Source organism: Taeniopygia guttata, chromosome 20, assembly GCF_048771995.1.
Source record: "Taeniopygia guttata chromosome 20, bTaeGut7.mat, whole genome shotgun sequence".
NCBI classification, from domain to species: Eukaryota; Metazoa; Chordata; class Aves; order Passeriformes; family Estrildidae; genus Taeniopygia; species Taeniopygia guttata.
Window position 1 is genome coordinate 6,179,670 of NC_133045.1, and position 14,851 is coordinate 6,194,520.

At 46.9% G+C, this 14,851-nt stretch overlaps 1 protein-coding gene across 7 annotated transcripts in view; it reads right to left on the minus strand.

The window, feature by feature from the left end:
• Window positions 1–14,851, minus strand: part of ZHX3 (zinc fingers and homeoboxes 3) — a 46,894-nt gene that overhangs the window by 9,921 nt on the left and 22,122 nt on the right. Inside the window, exon 3 of one of the 7 annotated variants that reach the window (XM_072917224.1) lies at window positions 316–522. The exons of 4 other annotated variants lie outside the window; for them this stretch is intronic. The gene's annotated coding sequence lies outside the window, so the exon portion shown is untranslated. 2 more of the 7 variants (XM_041720306.2, XM_041720304.2) reach the window with 2 other exon arrangements.

The window sequence follows — 14,851 nt, forward strand, 5'->3', positions numbered from 1 at the left end:
CTGTGAACTATCTGTTTCAAACCAAACACACAAACGAATCACTTTTACAGCCCACATCAAATTCTCATTTAAGGAGAAAAAACACTGAATTTTCCCCTCATTCTACCCTGTCAAGACCCATCCTTGGTGTTTCAGCAGGGAGAGCAGTGCCTGGGCTCCCTGTGTGCCAAGGTCCCAGCTCAGCCTCACACAGGAGGTGACACCAGGCAGGGTCCCCTGGAAAAATGCCTGCTTTCCATCACAAAAAATAATGAAAAATCCACATACTCCCCCCGGAACACTTCAATTTCTTCAAAATCAGCATTTTCTACCCACCCTGTCAGGAAGTTTCTTGCCAGCTCAGATCACTGTGCCTGTGCCAAGAGTCTCTGCAGACACCCCAAGCTGCTGCTACGAGCGAGGAGGCTGCAGTATTTTAGCCCTCCTTGCTCAGCAAGCCTGCAGAGCATTTGGGAGATGCCCTTCCCATCCTGTATACACTTCATTCCTGTTCCAACACCATCTGTAGGTCCTCATCTGGAGCTGCAAGGCAAAGTAAAGGCCTCAAAGCTCAAGAGCAGCATCACAATGTTCCTGGCTCCTAGGCTTCCCCTCCCACCACCTCTGCAGCTTTTGGCAGTCACACCACCCAGTGCACTGGGGTATTCCCTAACAAAGTGTAATTTCTCGTCAGTGCAAGCTCATCTCGCTGGCCTTGGGCTAACCAGAGATTTGTTACATTTAAAACCAAAACCGAACAAAAATAAGCAAAATCCAACCAACCAACAATAACTTTTCCCTTTATTTTTTTTTTCCTCCTCTGAATCTAAAGCAGACTCTGAAATGCTCCAGCCTGTGGAAGGTCAGGGCTGGCTGAGGCATTAGCCACAACCTTATTCCTGGCCTGATGCAGCTTTCTCACTTGCACAGCAAATGCTCTGTGCCTGAGATCATGACCCCAGGGCAGTAAAGCTGCTGGAGCTGGCACCAGGAGTCCCTGCCTGGTGACACCCCTCTGTCAACCTTTTCTACAGCAACTCTGCTTTTTTTTTCTCTTTAACAGAGGGATAAAATGGTATTTTTCCAGACTGCAAGGTCACTTGGAGGCATATGGACGCACTGATTCATATTACAAAGACTCTGTGCCAGATTTCCTTGAGATTTACAGTAACAGCAACTGAGCTTTATAAAAACACTCATAAAAACTTGAACTTAAAAAAAAAAAAAACAGCCACCAAACAAACTTACCATTCTATGAGATGACTCACAGAGGTAATTCCTATCAGTTAAAGCAGTTGTGCACCAGCAGCTTTCTCAGATCAGATATTTGGAGCTGATCTCATGCACTGAGAAATGCAGATCAGGCAAATGCCTTGTTGGTGCTTATGCAATACCTCCTGTGCTTAGTTTCGTTGGTAGTTTTTACAACAGAGGAATGAAAGATCCTCATGCAAAAGAAATTTTTAAAAAAATCAAATGGAGGAAGTTCAATTTCAAATGACCTCCCTGACTTTATTAGATTTTTTTTAAAGAGCTTGTTCTGAAAGCTGACATAATTTTTTCCAAAAAGGAGAGCCTGGATGGCTGGCTCTGGCCTCAGCAACTCTCAGGCACCGTTTGAAAGGCTGACTGGAAAACGTAACTTCCCGTTAATGTGGGCTGATCTGAGATTACAAAACAGTCCTGTAAACAGTGTTAGTCATCACTGAACTTGGCATCAGAAAAGACTGCTTGCTAGGCTAAGGCATGGTGAAGAGCTAGAAGTTATAACTTAAAAAAAAAAAAATCTATAAATAAACTAGGTATTAAAGGCGTGAGCTGGATTTAGGCAGTGAGGATTGCACATCTCAATACCTGCTTTGTGCCACTCTCATCCCACCTTCCCGTGGTTAGTCCTGCCCTCTGCAGAGGGCCAGAAAGTTATTCATTAGCATTAGCAAGTGGGATATTTGGATGACTATGAATGGGCTGTGCTATTCAGAGGGAACAGCATCCATTTGACACCAATCCTGAGATCCTCATTTTGATGCTAAGTTAAATATTACACAGTCTAGCAGACTGCCATGACCTTTCCAAGTCGAGTCAATTGGGGAAAAAGCAGTAAGCTCAGCCTGAAGGCTACAAAATACAGCTTTAAAGGCTGAGAGGAGTTTCATGTCAGGGAAGCAAGGGTAAAAGAGAATACTTATTTCATTTTATCCTGCAGCTTTAGCACATAGAGAAGCTACTGGGCCCTCTGCAACCTTTTTTCTTTCCAGCAAACTCCAGAGTCTCTATTACTGAGACAGCTCCAGTCCCTGACAGATCCGACCCAGTGTTTATAGAGTCTCCAGATATCAAAAAGATGATTTTTATCTGTCAACAGAGTAAATTTGATACAAAGCGCAGCGACTCACAAAGACCCCCATTGTGCCACATTAACAAAGTGCCTCTCCTGAGCACTCCATCGCTGTTATTTTGGGTAAGTGTGAATGGCCTGACCCACCTACAGAGAACCTAAAAGCTCTGCATTTCATTTAACAGCACATTTGCATCAAACTCTGTGCTCTCTCCAACAACTTTCCTTCAAAATGCAATCAAAGCAGCCCCAGCCACCACATCTCTCCTGCGGGGCTCCAATATTTAATGCCACCTGAGAACATAGATTGCAAATTTTAGCTGGAAGTGAATCACAGTGGCAATTTACTGGGGGGAAAAAAATTAATCAAGTGTACTGTTTGTCCATTTCATTTCCATGGAACAGTTGCATAACTACATGTTGGGAGCATGTTTTATTCACTGCTCACCTTCTGGAATACACTCAATACTTTAATACACCACTAATATATAACAGAATGGATAATTCACTGATTTCTCCCTCATTAAAGTAAGTGAGGCCGTTCTAATGGATAGGGTAAATTAATGGCAGAAAAAATAATCAATTGAAAAAGATCCTTACAACTGATCTCAGTGTATGTATCACCACTGCAGATGCCTCAGACCCATCTGCACAGCTGTGAGTGAAGAACTCCATTCCTATGAATTATTTTATGGTTAACTGGCAAACAAAACAAAGCTGAATGGAAGAGTTACCTGGAGCCAAGAAGACAAAGTTATTGTACTTAAAATTCACAGTTGCTATTTAATTTATGCCTGCTAATTTAATAGCAAGGTAGCAGAGTAAGCAGGTCAAATGTCCAGTGCACGTAAACCATCCCTGCTGCTGGAAATTTGAGGGAAAACTGACTTAAAGCAGGGTAAAACCAATTCTTTCCCAGTGATGCTCACAGAAACTAAGGCTGGAGGGAAAGGTGGCAGTTCCAGGTACAAAACCAACCCTCTGCAGAGCAGCTTTGCCTCTGCTGAGGGAAACAATGCCCAGACCAGTCACAGTGAGCTCTGCAACAGCAGAAAATTTACTTCTACAGAGATTAACAAAGGGAGGTTTCGAAATCTGCACTGCTGAGTATGAACTTTTCAGCTTTTTCCAGCTTGGCTGGATATAACTGGTTTGGTTTTAAATGTTTCACTGAATTAACGAGTTAGGTTGCTAATGCAAAACATTCACTGCATGCAGTGCCAAGGTCCCCAGTTAGCAGATTAATTTTTTGTGACCTTTTGCAAACCTCGCCTAGAAACAGCAACCAGCAAACCCACCAGGCAGCAGCACCAGGACACAGCAGCTCCAGTCCCACTGCCCAGGCACGGGAATACAGGGACAGCTGACCTCCCCTGCCAGCTCCTGGTGCCAACACTGACACCAGGGACAAAGCTCCATGGGGACACAAAAGGATACCTGCGTGCTCTGTGGGCTCTGGTGCTCTGCTGAAGAGGGAATGCTCCGTTAAAATAAAATGAAATTAATAAGAAATCATATTTTTAAAAATCGGCACCAAAATAGAAGTAAAATAACAGTTTTCTCAACACTTTCAGTGCCTGCTAGGCAGGCAGACACGCTTCCCAGGTCAGAGACAAAGTTAATGTTTCTGTCTCATATGGAGCCAAGCACAATATTGGCACTTGAAATAAAAGCGGTTTGGTTTTAAGTTGAAGCTCTGCAGGCCCCAGCTGATAGCATCATATGAGGGGGGGAAGAGGAAGAAATCAAAGGAGGAGAAAAAGTTTATGCTTTTGAGATTTTTTCTTTCCCCTTCAGGCTCTACCTCCAGCCAGGGTCCAAAGATGCAGCAGTGTCTCTGGGAGTTCCAGATGACTGCCCAATCACACTGCAATTAGCCAGGCCATTAAATGAACGATCCCTGTGGCCAGCACCATCAACCCAAACCCGAGGGCTGAGCCCCCTTCCCCTTCCCACCCCCACAAACATCCCACTGTGTTTGACAGCAGGCTCCCCCAGCATGACAGGCACCCAGTTTGCCCTGGGAGCCAGCTCAGTACCTGGGACTGGGTGCATTTACCATGGTGCTGGGGAAGGGAGGATGAACAGGTCTATGTATTTGGGGTACAGGCCCATGGCCACCCTGTTGCCAGCCAGGGAGTCCTGGGACTCTTCCTCTTTGGCTGGGCATTAACATTCCTTCTGCCTTTGCAGTCTGTTCCTGAGAAGTCATGTAGGAATTCCACCAGCCTGAATTATTTATTGCTAAAAGATGCCCAGTGGGGGCTACTGCTAATCCATCCCAGGGACACACTGTGTGGATGGACATCTCAGCAAAGACCTCCCAGGCCACATCCCTGTCATTCCATATGGACAGACAAAGACAGCAGGGACAGATCACCTCTCCAGAAAAACTTCCAAGGTGTGGGAAGGACCTCTGCCAGCTGTGCCAGCATGGCTCTGTGAAGGAGAAGAAAGGGCAGGATTTGGCAGGGCTGAGCTCCTCTGTTCCCACTCTGTGGTTGTGCATCCCAGCTAACTGTTGTCCAGCACCCTCCCCGAGGAACTCTGCAAAGGCTGCAGCTGGGAGGAAGTCACAGCACGGGAACATCTCCAGCAGCAGAGCATCACCCTGGCTTCTGGCACGCATCCCCAGGCCATGCCCTTGCACCTGGAGGTAGTGTCTGCCACCCGAAGCCTGGCTCATAACCCAGGCCAAGGTTGTGACACACTTAATTCTTTGGGGCTTTAACCCCATTCAGGACTGCAAGTGCATCAATGAGCAGTTAGTGAGATTTTCCCCTCCAGAGCACACTGGTACCACACTAACTCTGCAGGCATTCCAACCTTAACATGAACAAGCAGAGCCACCAGCCATACAATAACCTCAGCCCCAGAGAGGCCACGCAGGCAAGAAAGGCTCTTCACATCTTATTATTTCACACGGCACGAATGTACAAACACACGCACAAACTTCAGCAGTTTTCAGCTTCAAGCAGCATCACAGTCAACGTTTGTACTGAGGAACAATTTCTCTTTATGCCAACTGGTCAGGGTGCTTTGTAGCTTAAGCCTGGCTTTGAAACCGTGGGTACAGTCTAAATGCAGTGGGAGCCGGTTGACCGAACAATCGTATTCATTCTCCGTTCCTTGGCAGGCCTAGAGCAGAAAAGCGTCTTTTCCATTTAGACCAGTTAAACAGAGCTATTCATTAAAATTTCACCCTTCTCCAAACTGCTGGACTTCTCCATTTTAAACCTGCCTTTAAGAGAAGCCCTCTCTCCTCTGCCCCACAGTGCTCCTCATCCCCCTGTCTCAACTAGTCACCCATTTCCGAGCTGTGTGTTTGGATTGTTCTGTGCTGTAACAGCAGCACCTCTCCTGTGTGTTGGTATCTGAGGCTACCACAGCACTCAGGGACTAAGGGCAATTATCTCTGCCTTTTTTTTTTTTTTTTTTTTTTTTTTTTTTTTTTTTTCCCCAGACAAGCACAAAACTGAGCAAGATGGAAGGTTAGAAAGAGCCGGCTGAAACAGAACACGATTAGAGTATAAAAATAGGTCACTGGGATAATATAACCTTTAGACTACTGGCAACGTGCCCCCCTTAGAGGCAAGCCTGTGTGCTATATTTCAAGAGAATGTGAGGAATAAAAAACAACCACCACAATGCACATCAAAACAAAACCACTGATCATCCCTCAGAGCTTTGCGTGCTTCTGTTTGAACATCACTAACATTAATTCACTCCTTTCCTTTGCCTTCATCCATTTGATTGAGCACAAAATAAATGTTATGTAATCATACCATTAACATCTTCCAAAAAAGTAATAATCTCTTTTGGCACAGAGGCTTCATTACAGATTTGCTCTGCATTGCACTACCTTAGCAGGGTTCACAGTTCCAGCAATCCAGGCACCCACCTCCATAGCTTCAATCCTCAGATTTTGTCCATGCTGCAAAACATTCCCGGCATTCCCCCAAAGCAAAAGGCCCAGCAGACAGATAATCACATCCCAACAGAGCCAGCTCCCAGGTTAGCACTACCAGCAGAGGACACCAGATAGCATTAATGGAGCTTCAAGAAGTCCCCTCAGCTCATCACGATGTGGGTGTCCCATCACCTCATACTCAGCTGGTGACTGCTTTCTCTAGGATGTTTTATCTTTCTTGCATTGTCAGGGCTTTGTTCATGATTCCATCTGAAACAGAGGTACCTCACACATCAGTTACATCCTCCCACACCACCTTCAGATGTACCACACACCTTGTGATCCCACCCTTGGAGCTCATGGTCAAGCATCACCATTTCCCTAGGACACACACGGCTTTGGCAGATGCAGCCCTTCAGAATGTAAGTGAAGATGTATAGGTTACACCTAAAATACACTTTGTGTTTTATTATCTGAAATTACTGAACTGGCTCCAAGACAAAAATCTTCTGGGGAACTCAGAGGAATGAATAAGCACCAGAGGTAGATCTTTGTCCATGTCTCTCTCATCCCCTCCCAATGCTGCATGGACCCACGTCAAATTTCCAACAAGGATTCTTGAGACTTAAATCAGCAGGGAACACTTGCTGAGCTGCTGAGGAGCTCACAGGTGTGAGCACCCAATGGCAACCGAGCACACACAGATGCCACAGCCCCACTGTGCTCTCAGCACAGCTACAGCCTGCTCCTTCCCAAGGAATCATCTTGGAGAAGCCTTGGAGCCCACCTTTCTGATGTACCTCTGCTCACAACCCCACTGCCAGGCTTGCACCACCACCTCCAAACGGGTGACCTTAATCAAGGGGCCATCACCCCAAATTCAGGAACCACAGCTCTAATGCCAGCACATTTACTGTTCAAAGAAAACCAGTGTCAGCTTTTATACCAGCACCAAAACGATCCCACTGCAGACACAACCCCAAAAGCCTGTCACACAGGTTTCTCACCAAGCATCCAAGTCCCCTGTGGAATGAAGAAGCTCTTGCTGAAGCCAGGCTGATCACCAGGCTGATCACCAGTTACTGAGCAGCCACAAAAGGGACAGACCCGCAGCAATTCCAGGGAAGTAAAGAGTGCCCAGAGCTTTAAAACAAGATGTGGGTGGGAAGGACTAAACCAAGCTACTAAACAGTACCAGAGGCGCTGGAGCTGATCATCTGCAGCACAGCCTGATGACTACGAGTGCTGCAGCCCCTTCCCAGCTGAGCATTTTTGGATTACTTCATCCCCTGTGCCCTTTTGCAATATGCAGCTTCGAGAGCTGTGTTACATCCTGGCTCAGCCTCAGCTCCCATTCCTCCACTTACAGTTGCTATAACCAAAAAGAAAACTGCAAAATACTTTGTCTGAAAGCAAAGAAACGGGGTTTGGCAGGTTAGGATTGTGGATTATTTTTTCCATCCCCATGCATTCTGCTTCAGAGTCGTCCTTTCAGACGCTGCGCGCAGCCGATGGCTTTTGCAGCTTATTGAGCCCGCTGGTTTATGGCAATGTTTTTCTGCTCACTGAACTGGCTCATTCTTTCAGCAGAACAAACTGTTCCACGTTGAGGCAGGAGTTGGCTGTGTTTTAACAAAGGATTTTTCCCTTCTGACAGTGTTTTGCAAAAGACCCAAAAAAAGGAGTTTGGAGCCAAGTTACAAAAGGTCAGGAGAGGCGAGTCAAGCACTGGGTGTAGTTCCTGTATGTCACAGCCAGACAAGGAAATGGGTGGGAAGAAGAGGAATGGCACTTCGAGCTGCCATAATATATCTAAAGTGATATTAATGAGGAATGGGCTTTTAAATGAGAATGGCAAGTATGCAGGCACTATAATTTTTGCTGTACAACAACAGGCTTGTTAGGTAGGCTGAGGCATCCGCAATCATTTATCCATGTGAAGCATGCATTTGAGAGAGTTCAAGTAGCACTAGGAGTGAGAAAAAGGCAGTCTTATTTGCTTCCCCTCCCCAAGCTGATTTCAAGGAGCTACCACACTCTCATCTCCCGTCAGCCAAATGAATATTCAAAAGGCTTTTGCCAAGCCAACTGCCAGTCAATCAGAGAAACAATGCTGCAGGGAAAAAAACACTGGGCTGAGAGACCTGTGTGAGACAGGCACCTTGTCCCTCACCACGGCTCTGCTTGAGCATCCAAGCCTTTAATGTGGTGCACGGTGCTCCTGCCAGGTCTGCTGCTCTGCCTGCTCCATCCCCTGCCACCCCACAGGACTGCAGGGCTACAGCAGAGCTGCTGGATGGAGGATGAGCATCCCAAACCAGGGTGCTGTGAGTGGGGAAAGATCCCAGGACTGTGGTCCCAGCAACACACCCCTCCTGAGGGAGCTGCAGATAGATCTTCCTTCTCTTCTGCTACAGGCTGGGACCACAAATGTTTCCTGCATGGGATGGGCAGGTTCCTGGTGAGGTCCCACTCCCTGCTCAGCAGCAGCCGGTAGGAATTGGGCCTTTCTGCTCTGTGCACTGTACATGGACAAGCCAAGGTGGACAACTCCGGCCTTGCAGATGTTGGGAGGAGGGAGCCAAGGGGATCTGCAGCAGTTGACAGTGTGTCATGCCTAATACTCAAGCTTTTCCAGGCCTCAGAGGATCCCTGAATAGAAAGAAACCACCCACCACTGGAACACAGCCACTTTTGTGGCTGGAAGGGGCAGATGTTCAACCCCATACAACAATGCAACACAACAGTCGAGGCTGTAAGTGAAGAATGCTGCATCCACTTAAAACTGAAGGGGGAAATTAGGGACACCATCTAATTCTAGAACTACCATTTGGTCCTGGTGCTTAAAGTTCACATACTTACTCTGCAAGAGTGGCACAGGGCTTCCTTCCATTGCCTTAAATAGACAATATCCTGGACTGAAGCACTGAACCACAAGGACTTCAGAAGCATATGGTCAGACTGGCAAGTGCTCAGCTCCTTCAGCTGGAACACCAGTTCCCAAATAAGTTCAGTTCCTTTTTAGCACCTACATAAGTGACAGACTTCCAGCAATCCCAACTGGACTGCACAGGACAGGCCCTGCTGGCACAGAGAGGGCAGACCATTAAGAGAGCTCAGTATTCTGACAGCCAAACCCTTTGCTGAGATGAGCCTGGGGAGAAGCTGCATTTCGGAAATCCTGCTCACCACAGCCAGCATTAAATCCTTCACCACTCAGTTGCCAAGAAGAGCTTGGCATGGAGAAAACCATCCTTACCACCACACCCTCATTCACTGACCCCCAAGATTTCCCATGGGACAACCGTCTCCCTTTCTCTGAAATACCCAGTATGTCTTTTAGGATTGACAGCAAGAGAAAAATGGATTTGAGACATGATTTGAGATCTCTCTGGGCAAAATCTGGGCACCTGGATCATGCACCTGCCACCCAGATGCAATCCTGGTCATTTGCTCCCTGGTCAGAAACTGTATTTGTTCAAAACCATCTGTCAAGACACTCTGGACAGAACTCAGAGACACAGAACAAAGTTCAAGGGTTATTTGTGAAACAAACCGTGCCAGACAGGACTCTCCTCTTCCTCCAGCTGTTTAGTGACACTTGGAATGGAGTGGCCTTACTGGAGAGTCAATTATTTTTTAAGTTGAAAACTCACCATCCTCTAGATCAGCTGTGAGCTGAAAGCATCCCAGTTATTTACTGCTGGAAGCTAAGGGAATTTCCTTACTCCCAGAAGACAGACATTTAAAATGAGTTTCAAGTTCAGTTGTGATAAACAAATCACATTCTCCTCCTTTCCTTCTCCTGTTTTGTTTTGAGTTTTTTATTTTTTTTTGTTTGTTTGTTTGGTTTTTTCTGGGGGGCTGGAGGGGGGATTGGTTTTTTTGGGTTTTTTGTTTGTTGTTTGTTTTTTAAATCACTCCGGCTAGTCCAATCAGCCTTTTCCTTAGTTGCTGTTTGCAACTCCTCATTTAAAAACTCATTCACAAGGATGCAGGGGAACCACAGACATCCTCTAAGAAGAAACAGCAAAGCCAGATCCCTGATTTCAGAGCTTTTCCTTTGACACTTGATTCCCTGAGAACCTAATTAAAAAGAAACAAACCACCATGTATTTAGATTTTTTCCCACTTCCTGTGAAGAGCACAAGGTTGGGAGCTGGGATGGGGGCTCAGGAGTTCAGCTCTCTGCTGACAACCAAGATGATCCCACTCCACCTACCCTGCCCAAAAGCTCGGGATGCAAACAGCTCCCAGCAGACTGATGAGGACGACAAAAGACAAATTTTAAATTGATATGACACTGCAACTAAAGGGTTTGGGGTTTTGGACTGAGTCCCACAAGCCTGAATTCATATGGATGAGCTTTGTACCTTGTGGATCACAAGGCCTTGATACAAGAAGATTCTTTTAAAAAATTCAGGCATGCTGGGAGAATTGCCTCCTTGCCATGTTTTAGTGAGTCTGCCCATGAACTGACAGCAATTAATAAGCTTACACTCTGCATTCAAAGCTTTATACACTGGAGTTTATTATTTTTAAGCCTTTCAGACATCAATGTAGCAAACTTAACAGAGCTATTTGGAAGATTAAGACACAAACACCACCATATTATTCAATTTAGCTCCAACACTGAACCCTTATTTTTGTAAAGGATCACAGCTAATACACTGCCAGCTGCCAGCAGAGACAAACACTTAAAAGTCACACTGCAGCATGGTCTTGTAAATCAAATTTAGGATATAAGAAGAAGAAAATTACTATCATTATGCAAGTACAGCCCAATCACCACCAACTGATAGCAAACCTATCTTCAGGTCGTGGCCACAGGCTTCAAACATCCATCCCTAGAAATGACAGCCCAAGGGAATCCTCATTTTCTGTGCATGCAGCCAGGTGTGAACCTACTAGTACATTTCCAATAGCTGTATTAGATCACTTTTCTAAGTATTTTATATGTCCATACAAGTGCAAAGAGACTTTGTTACCATCTCACCACCCCAGCTCACAGTGAGGAGTTCACTAATAGCTGCTCTATTTGCCAAATCAGACCTGCAAACAGGTGACAAAGGGGAGTGATGAGAGAAAACAAAATATTTGTGCTTGTTTCCTACCATTACAGTGCTCACAGGAGAGCTGACTGCTGCATTTTGCCCTCCTGAAACCATCCCACCCTTCACAAACAATTGCGTGAACTTAGGTTAGACTGGGTGCAGGAGTAGCAGAGGGGAACAACATCCTTCATGGGAATGAGGGAATGAAATGAAATGAAATAAGAGTCAATAAAAAAAAATCAGTTTGCAATATGAATACTGTCTTTCCTTAGAGCTGACTTAACCTGAAGCCTTTGGAAAAAATCCATCTGTTGCAAATTTAAAATTTCCTAGCCCTTCAAATGAACATGGAAAAGTTCTCATTGCAAAGTGTTCCCTGAATAACAGAAATATTTCTGGTTTACACCAAAGGCATCACAGACTATGTCAGAACTCCAGCAAGACAGAAATCAAGAACCCCTTCTGGCTTTTCAGATAAAAATGAAGGGTTGTCTCATTACAGTAGTTTAAAACATCCATTATCCTCATTAGGGTAAAGGGCACAGCAACATTATTAACTGTGTTTCACAGCACTAAGAAAACAGCAGGATAAAGTTAACTGCAGGAGTCAGCACGGGCACAGTAAGGTAAAAACATGCATGCTGTGTCAGCAGGCAGCCTGCACACACAGGAATGGGGATGACCGACTGGTAATGCCATGATGGAGCATTTCATTTCTGGGCCAGCAGCCCAAATCACAGCCAGGTTAGGAGAACATGGTCCTCCAGGCACCTGCCCTCTTCTTTGGGCTAGGAGTGAACAGAGTTGGGAGCATCTTCATGATGCTGCACCAAACTGACAGCGTGTCACGCTGGATAAGGCTCAGGACAGCGGGAACTCCCTCCATGCACAAGCCCATCCTCACCCACCACACAGGATCGAGGGAATAGAAGCCTCCCACAACAGGGCAGCCAGGGGACAGTGCTCACAGCCTGCAGGACTCGTCCCTGATCCCGTCAAGAGCAGACAGGGCAGAGGAACCCACGAGAACATCACCCTTGTGATCAATTCCACACGAGCTGCCTCCCAAAGGGCCGGAGCAGGCAGAGCAGCAGGGCTCCTTCAGGGAGCTCTCCGTGGATTCTGCTGTAACACTGCACATGCCTGCCAGGGAGAGCTGGGAGAGTGGCTGGCAGCACTGTCCAAAGCACTGCCACCACGTTTGGGGTTCTTCTGCACCATCTGTTTTCACATCAAAAGCAAGCAGCAACCACAAGGGAGACATGCAAAATTCACAGCTGGCTTCTCCTACCCTGTACCCTTCATCCCCTCCACCCTTCTCAAAGTTGGTACAAGTCTCATCATCACCTGCAAGTGCTGGTGAGTGCTGAGAAGCTGCCAGTGCAGGACACATCCTCACTGTTTAAATGCCATCCTGGGCAAGATCCCACGGGATGGCAGCTCCCTGTCTGTGGGATATTCAGGGTACAGTCCCTTGCCATCCCCCAGAGTACATCAGTGCTCTGAAACCACTCACCAGGGTTCAGCTCCATTAGGAAATTGCTGCCAGCCTCCTCCTTGTTGCCTGGCATCTTCCCCACATCCCTCCCTTCCTCGGTCACTAGTTATTTCCACGGCATTTTAGAATTTCCCAAGAGACGAGCAAAGCCTCTCCCCAGAGCTCCAAGATCCTCCAACAGACAACCCTGGAGACTTTTAGAAGTCACACATCCATGTGATCTTCCACACACACCAGTCTGGAGCTCACCCTCCCCCACACACAAAGTGGCTTGAACAACTAAAAGTCTCACAACTTGGAGAAAAATCCACAGCCTTAAATGTTTGTTGGCCCAGCAGGAAGATCACACAAACCACAAAATGGAAAAACAAGAAGATTAGACAGCAGAAGTGCTTAATGATACCACATCCTGTACATTGAATTAAATTTCTTCCCTTTCACTAGTGTCAGGGGTGCTGTTCAAGACAGTTTTACTCCTAGTTACAGGCAGAGTCTGAGGGAACAGACAGACTTACCTGTAGCCTGAGATTTACAATCCCTGGTCTAGAAGCAGCCCCAGCCTGTTGCTGTGCCCTGGAGGCCACATGCTGCCAGCTGCCCAGCCTTGCAGCATCCCAGCAGGACACTCAGTAACTCAGGATACCTTGAAGGAGAAAGGGGTTGGGGTTTTGGCTCTTGGGAAGAGAAGGATGGAGATGAAAGCAAAGCTTCTGTCCAAAATGGATGGATTTTTCCAGCTGCTGGGCCATGCCTCTTGCACAGGTGATAGAAATTTTGTATGATATATTCACACCAAAGATGAAAGAGTGGCCGCAATTCACACTGCTGGTTCTCAGCAGCCTGCACAAACCACTGGACCAACTGTGTGACCAGAAATACACATAACAGTATTTTTAATATTTCTGGATAGTCAGATACTCCCCAAGAACATTTTCCCACCCACAACCACCACGAGGCCTGATTTCTGCCACATCCCAAAGATGATAATTTCCATCCACCCACAGCATCCCACACCAGCTGGAGCTCACTCACTGCCACAGGGTGGGGGTCTCAGGCTGGCATATTCCCCTGGATTTGGCAAAGAGAAGAGGGGCTACATGTTCCCAGGACAAAGCAGGCTCAGCATCACTCCTTCTCAACTCTGCTGTACCTGGAAGGAGCAGCCAGAGGCAGCTCCCCCCAGGGCAGCTGTCATGTGAGGGCTTCCCAAAGCTCATCCCATGGGAATGGCAGGGAGCCTTCAGAGCAGCACACAGGAGACAGCCAGCCCCTTGTTCCCCCTAGATGTCTGCTATTCCAGCCATGAGGTTTTAGCACATTTCAGGCATGCTGGAAAGCTTCTCCTGGCATTTAGGGAGTGGGAAAAGGGGTGGTCAGTGCTGTTACCCAACACTGGGAAGGAGCAGACAGGGAAGAAGCAGGGAGAAATTAAATAATCTGCCCAGGGTCCGTCTGCACACTGCCATGGGGAAGTGCAGCAGTGCATTTGCACATGTAATGGCCATAGAATCACAGAATGGTTTGCACTGGAAGGGACCTTAAAGATCGCCTTAGTCCAGCCCTGCTGCCATGGGCAGGGACACCAACCCCATACCAGGCTGCACAAAGCCCCACACCTCCACAGAGAGCTCCTGCCCCATGGCAGCCACAATACTTTATCCCCACAGCCATTGCCTCTCCTTAGCATTCACCCAGGTCCACAGCAGGAAGGCAGCACAGGAGCACCAGAATCCTGCTCTGCCCAAACTGGCATCAATTTAAAGCTCAAGAGCTGAGAGCAGTGCTAAGGAAACCTTTAAAGCTCAAGGAGCAACCACCTTGCTAGTGCAGTTATGCCAGGAGCCCCAGGACCTAATGGAACATATTCCCTGCGTACCTGAAAAACCCTTTAAATGGATAGCCTGTTCTGTTTTCCCCAGGAAAACAGAAAAGAGGCCCATGAGATGGTCATGCTTCCTAGCCCAGCCAGGTTCTTCACACAGCAGCTATGGAAAAGGGTACAGACACCTTCCCACTGCCACAGCTCCTGGCTGGAAGGGAAATGCTGTCACCAGTGTGTTACTGAAAGGGAA